The sequence below is a fragment of the Onychomys torridus genome, chromosome 1, assembly GCF_903995425.1.
Source record: "Onychomys torridus chromosome 1, mOncTor1.1, whole genome shotgun sequence".
In the NCBI taxonomy this organism is placed as follows: domain Eukaryota; kingdom Metazoa; phylum Chordata; class Mammalia; order Rodentia; family Cricetidae; genus Onychomys; species Onychomys torridus.
In genome coordinates, this window is record NC_050443.1 from 179085978 (window position 1) to 179093276 (window position 7299).

Sequence of the window (7299 nt, forward strand, 5' to 3'; positions counted from 1 at the left end):
GAAACGATCGCCAGTTAGGGGACTCTGCTGTACCGCTCAGCTGTGATGACAATCCACTCGAGATATGTTGTATTAAAAGAAAGTGTGGCGCGAGTCCAGCGGTTGAAATGCAGACGCCCACATGTATTTATACTCCCGGGGCCTGGGCCATGTGTGCGGTGACACAGCGTGCTGGAAAGTCGTGGAACTGAAAATAACATATGTCTGTCTCAAGTGCCAGAGGAAATTGTAGTGCTAGTGAGAAGGAGCAGGGTGCAGATTTAGAAAGGGGAGCGAAATGCCTCCTGTGTCGCTGTGGTGTTTACCCCCAGGCCCTCGCTTTTCCTCACACATAGCGGGAGCCACAAAACCGACAGGAAAACAAATGCTGAACTGTACCCAGGCCTGCTTCCAGAGCAGGTTGGCTTTACGGAGCCCTGCCTTGGAAATGAGGTTCTGGCAGACTGAATTTTGACCCTAGCTGCGGTTTGCTGAGTACCTGGAAGGCTCTTCTGTGAGTAAGAAGCTGTGGATGGTGCTGAAACTGTGCAGAGAGGTGCTGGCAAGAAAGGAGTCTCTTTCACCTCAGAACTGCCTGGACTTAAACATGACTCAGACAGAGGACTGAAGAGGTGGCCCAGTAAGTACTTATTGTGCAAGCACAAGGTCCTGAGTTCAGTTCTCGGAACCCATGTAAAAAGCAAAAAGCTAGATGTGTGCTTGTAAGCCCTGGAGAAGCTGAGAAGGCAGATCCTTGGGGCTGCTAGCCTACTTGGCAAGCTCCAGGCTAGTGAGAGACCCTGTCTCAACAAAACAAAACAAAACAAAACAAAACAGACAAAACAAAACAAAAACGGATGGAATGAAAGCACCAGTGGAATGATAGCTAAGGCTGTCCCTTGGCCTGCATGTGTACATGTTCTTGCATGTACATTAATGTGTGTGTTGTGTACTTTTAGTCATGGACACACACATACACACACACCCCTTCCAAGAAAAAAACCCCAATCAAGTACTTGCAGTCTTTTGGGAACCAGAGAGCCAACTAGATCTTTTCTGGATTCAGAGACACGTGGGCTCACTGCCTTCCTCTGTACAGGGTGCTATCCCTAAAGATGGCTACCGTCTTCAAATTCTGATTCTGAGTGTTTCTATAAAGAAAGGATACAAAGTTAAAGAAGGAATAATTGGTCAAAAATACTTTTTTTTTTTAATTCCCTGAAAGCAAGAAAATGATTTAGCTTCCTTGTTCCCATTTATTTACTCTGCCATTTTGACCATATCAGACACAGTCCAAGATGTGGAGCACATTGGGTTTTATAGGTAGAACTGAGCAGAAAGAATGGGATTTAGATACTTTCCTCTGATTCTGGGGTTCATCTTCTTAGAACACCATTGGCAACCTGGAGACCTCTCTCAGACAACATTGTAGTCTGGAACCATCCTGTTAGGTCCTCAGCAGGGGCTCCAAGATACAAGATTTTATCCTGTGCATTGGCTTATGTGTAAACACCATCTCACTTCTCTTTTTCTCCTGTAGAGTGAACCTGTTCTCTTCTCTCCCTCCCTGCTCCCAATTCCAGTGGATCACACAGATCCTTCCCTTGAACCTTCCTTCTTCCTGTTCATTGTTTATCCCAGCCCACAACTCCAGGAGGCATGCCATGGGAACCTGCCAGCCACGTCTGACAGAGAGGCAAATAGGCCATCAATGCAGATGGGAGAACTTCAGATCCCACTTTCTCTCCTCTCCTCCACATCCAGTTCCCCATTCTCATCCCCAGCTTTGTAGCAGACTACCTGTTGCATCCTCTCCTCAGTCTCTGCTTCCATCCCAAGAGGACTAAGTAGATCTTGGTGGAACACTTTGCTTTCTTCTCTCCTGTGCCCCCCTCAGCCCACTCCTTCAAGCCTAGCCCCATTCCTAAGTGTTAGCTCCTAATACCTAGAAACACTTTTTACTGGGAATTCCCAGTGGCCATACCTAGCAGGATCCCAGAAGAATTCCCTACCAGACACCACACAGACACCATACTCTCACAAAACCAAAGAGGGCAACAGAAACCAAGGCACAAAACACCTACTCAACAAAGACAAGACCAGATATTAGCATCTAGAATTACAATAATCTCAAACACATATACCTATACTCCAGCATAAAAACACAATCAATAACAGCTACTAGAGCCCAGCTGTTGTACTACAGGAGGCCTTGAAAATTCCAACATTGAAGCACAATAGAAAGACCTTAAAATAGCCTTTACGAGTGTTTGCTTCAGCAGCACATATACTAAAATTGGAACAACACAGAGAAGATTATCATGGCCCCTGTGCAAGGATGACATGCAAATTCATGAAACATTACATATTTTTAAACCCTTATCCAAACTAACTAAAAGGCAGAGAGAGAACATCCAAACCAACAACATCAGAAACAAAAGGGGGGACATAACAACAGACTTTGAGGAAATACAGAGAGGCGTTAGGTCATACTTCAAAAACCTATGCGCCACAAAATTGGAAAATCTAAAAGAAATGGACAAATTTCTTGATAGATACCACTTACCTAAACTAAATCAAGATCAGATAAATGATTTAAACAGACCAATAGCCCCCGAGGAAATAGAAGCAATCATTAAAAGTTTCCCAAACAATAACAACAAAAACATCCCAGGGCCAGATGGTTTTAGTGCAGAATTCTACCAGACTTTCAAAGAAGAGCCACTCTTCAAATGTTGTTCCACAACATAGAAACAGAAGGAACATTGCCAAATTCTTTTATGAAGCCACAACCACCCTGATACCCAAACCACACAAAGATCCAACAAAGAAAGAAAATTGCAGATCAATTTCACTCATGAACATAGATGCAAAAATACTCAACAAAATACTGGCAAACTTAATCTAAGAATACATTAAAAAGATTATACACCATGACCAAATAGGCTTCATCCCAGAGATGCAGGGATGGTTCAACATACAACAATTTGTCAATGTAATGCCCTATATAAGCAAACTGAAAGAAAAAACATCACATGATCATCTCCTTAGATGCTGAAAAAGCCTTTGACAAAATCCAACAGACTTTCATGATAAAAGTCTTGGAGAGATAAGGGATACAAGGAACAAACCTAAACATAATAAAAGCAATATACAGCAAACCAATTGCCAACATCAAATTAAATGGAGAGAAACTCAAGGCAATTCCACTAAAATCAGGAACAAGACAAAGTTGTCCACTCTCTCCATACCTATTCAGTATAGTATTTGAAGTTATAACTAGAGCAATAAGACAACTAAAGGAAATAAAGGGGATACAAATTAGAAAGGAAGGAAGAAGTCAAATATCATTATTTACAGGTGATATGATAGTATACAGAAGTGACCCCAAAAACTCTACCAGGAACTCCTACAGCTGATAAACACCTTTAGTTAAGTGGTTGTATACAAGATTAACTAAAAAAAGAAAATCAGTAGCCCTCCATTATACAAATGAAAAGAAGGCTGAGAAAGAAATCAGAGAATCAATACACTTTACAATAGCCTCAAATAATATAAAATATCTTGTTGTAACTCTAACCAAGCAAGTGAAAGACCTGAATGACAAGAACTTCAAGTCTTTGAAGAAAGAAACTGAAGAAGATATCAGAAAATGGAAAGATCTCCCATGCTCATGGATCAGTGGGATGAACATGGTAAAAATGACCATCCTACCAAAAGCAATCTACAGATTCAATGAATTCTCATTAAAATCCAAACACAATTCTTTACAGACCTTGAGAGAACAACACTTAACTTTGTATGGAAATTTATAGACCTTGAGAGAACGACACTCAACTTTGTATGGAAAAACAAAAAATCCAGGATAGCTAAAACAGTCCTGTACAATAAAAGAGCTACTGGAGATATCACCATCCCGGTTTCAAGCTCTACTACAGAGTTATAGCAACAAAACCCACATGGTATTGGTAGAAAAACACACAGTGGATCAATGGAATCAAATCGAAGAGCTAGATGTAAATCCACATACCTATGGATACCTGGTTTTTGATAAGGGAGCCAAAATTATAAAGTGGAAGAGAGAAAGCATCTTCAACAAATGGTGCTGGTTTACTGGATGTTGGCATGCAAAAGAATGCAAATAAATTCATATTTATCACCCTGCACAAAACTCAAGTCCAAGTGGATCAAAAACTTCAACAGAAATCCAGATTCACTGAACCTGATAGAAGAGAAAGTGGGATATACTCTCGAACACATTGACACAGGAGACAACTTCCTGAACAGAACACCAATAGCACAGGCTTGATTTTGGTTTTATTATGTTTAGGTATGTTCCTTTTATCTCTTTGAAAATGTGGTACATTTACACAATGGAGTATTACTCAGCTGTCAAAAACAAAGACACCAGGGAATTTGAAGGCAAATGGATGAAACTAGAAAAAAATCATCCTGAGTGATGTAACCCAGAAAGACAAACATGGTATGTATTCACTCATAAGTGGATATTACCTGTAAAATAAAGGATAATTATGCTATAATCCACAGACTTAGAGAGATTAGATAACAAGGAAGGTTCATGGGGGACACACAAATCTCCCTGGGAAGAAGAAATAGAAGAGATTTTGTGAGTGGGCTGAGGGCAGGTGGGGTTGGGAACATGAGTGATTAGGTTGTGGGGGCATTGAGAGTGCTGAGACTTTTCAGGGTGCATTTTAGGGTTGGATGGAAGCCTGGTGCAGGAGAATCTCCTAGGAGTCTACAAGAAGGACCCTAGCTTAGACTCTTAACAATAGTGGATAAATAGCCTTAACTTGTCATCTCCTGTGACCAGATTGGTGCCTGCCCCAGGTGTCATCAGACAGGTGCCATCTAGGAACTGATGGAGGCAGATGCAGAGACCCACAAGTATTAGGTGGAGCTTGGGAATCCTTCGGAGGAGGAGGAAGAGAGGGATAAGGAAGAAATAAAAGGAGTGTAGGAGCCAGAGGAGTCGAGAAATCAGAGGAAGGCTCACACAATCAACTAACCTAGGCTCAGAAACTCCCAGAGACTGAATGGATGACCAGGTAGCCTTCATGGGACTGACTTAGGGACTCTGCATATATGTTACAGTTGAGTAGCTTGGTACTCTTGTGGGACTCCTAACAGTGTGAATGGGGACTATTTCTGACTCTTTTACTGGCTTTTGGGACCCTACTCCTCATACCTGCCAGCCTTACTTAATAAACGGGGAGGTGCTTAATCTTACTCCAACTTGATATGCCATGTTTTATTGATATTCATGTGTGGAGGCCTGCAAATATTTCCTAATGAGATCTGAGCTTGCTTTATCCAGCAGGGCTGCATTAGAGAATTGTTTGACCACGTGTGTGGTTACAAGGTGATTTGGAAGGCTCTGCACTTGACTGTGCTAGGGGGAGGTCTTTTGCTCCATCCCTTGGTATTCCTATAAAAGGGCCTTTAGAAGATACCGGAGGGGCCAATGGTTAAGGATCCAGGCACTCCTAAGGTTACCCTGTGTTCCTATCTGTTTCTCTTCCCTCTGTCCTTCTATCTAAATATTTATCACTTCATCATCTTCAAGAGTGCCCTGGGGAAGAAGTGGGAGCGGGTCCCCCATACTCATGGCAGACCCACTCTTTCCTGATGGAGAGAGATTTCTGAAGGAGAAGTGATTAGGGATGGGGGAGGGGCTGGGAATGGTAGATGGAGGGGAGCCTGTGTCCAGGATGTAAAATAAATAGATGAAGAAAAAAATAGCCTTTATGAACACAATAGAGGTCATTAAAGAGAAAATGAATAAATCTAAGAAAACACAAACAAAAACTGGAAGGAAATGAAAAAAGACAGTTGAAGATCTAAAAGTAGAAATAGACTCAATAAAGAAAACCCAGAGGGAAACCTGGGAATAAGAAAAAATTAAGAACTCAAACAAGAACCTCAGAGGCAAGCCTCACCAGTGAAATAAAAGAAAGAGAAGAGAGAATCTCAGGTGTTGGAGACACGACAGAAGGAATGGATATCTTGCTCAAAGAAAATGTTAAATCTAAAGAAATTCTGGCACAAAACATCAAGAAAATCTGGGACACTATGAAAAGACCAAATCTATGAATAATAGAAATAGAGGAAGGAGAAGAAATCCAGGTGAAAGGCACAGAAAATATTTTCAACCAAATCATAGAAGGAAATTTCCCTAACCTATTGAAGAAAAAGCCTACCAAGGTACAAGAAAATGTTAAATCTCAAGTTGTAAGAGAAGCAGATTATGCAGTCCCAGTGGCAGGGGTTAAAGGGAGTGATCTGGTTGGATTGGTCTAGTTCCTGGCACCCAGCAAACTATGGAGAAATGTGGGGGGAAATGTAGAAAAACTTGGCTTTCTACATGTTGAATGGCATGACCTTTTTGGTCTGCACTGGATATGGGAGGAGCTTTTTATCTTATGGAGAAACTAAGGCTTAGAGAACCCAGGGTCATCTGGAGGTGCCTGGTCTGGTGAATGGCTGGGCAGGAGTTGAACGCCTTATTCTCCAACTGCTCTTCCTCCCTGGCTCTGACCACAACCTCATATGAGCTCAGATCCAAGTGAAAACCTGAGTCTTTCTCACCAGCCAGTGGCTTCATCACTCTGGGAAGCACATCTTAGCAAGGGCCATGCACCTCGAGGCTGAAACGCTTGGGCTTCTTGGTCCTAGTGCCTCTACTGTGTCCTTCTCTTTCTCCCCTATCTTATTACCATTTGTATCTCAAACAACAGATTTCCAAGGCACACCTACCTCTCTCAAGTGTTCTTCCTCATCTGGCTCCTTGTTTCGACAAACCACATCAGGTTTTGTCTGATTTTAGAGCATTGAACATTCAAGGTCAGGAGGAGATTGAAGGTGGCTTGTTAGTCAAGGTGGCTTGTTAGTTGACAAATCATCCATACCCAGAAAGAAGAAAGGCATCCCAAGACAACTCCTGCACCCCTCCTTTCTTAGTGGGTCCATCTTGAGGCACCTTTGGTCTCTCTCTTCTCTAATGGTTTTTTGCCTGGAGTGTGTGTTGGGGGCCAGTCAGTTCTTAGGTGTGGATAGATCATTCCAGCACACACAGAGTTCTCACAACTCTTTCACTTTCATGAGTTCTGGTTCTAGAATATGGGTAGTTGTCCAAGGCTGCCAAAGTGTCTCAACCTGTATCTTGTGTCCTTATATACCTCCTGGTCATGTTCCTTTCTAGCTCCAGGGTCTTCATTGAGAGAGTGGTTTGAATGGTTCATTATGATGAGCCAAGGGCAGGAAGAAAAGTGTGGAGGATGGAGTGTATTCTCACCCTCA

General features: G+C 42.2%; 1 non-coding gene across 1 annotated transcript; it reads left to right on the plus strand.

Annotated features, from left to right (window-relative positions):
- Positions 1–2245: 2245 nt before the first annotated feature.
- LOC118576803 lies at positions 2246–2352 on the plus strand. Its single transcript, XR_004944013.1, has one exon. It is a non-coding gene; the product is annotated as a U6 spliceosomal RNA (small nuclear RNA).
- The last annotated feature ends 4947 nt before the right edge of the window (positions 2353–7299 follow it).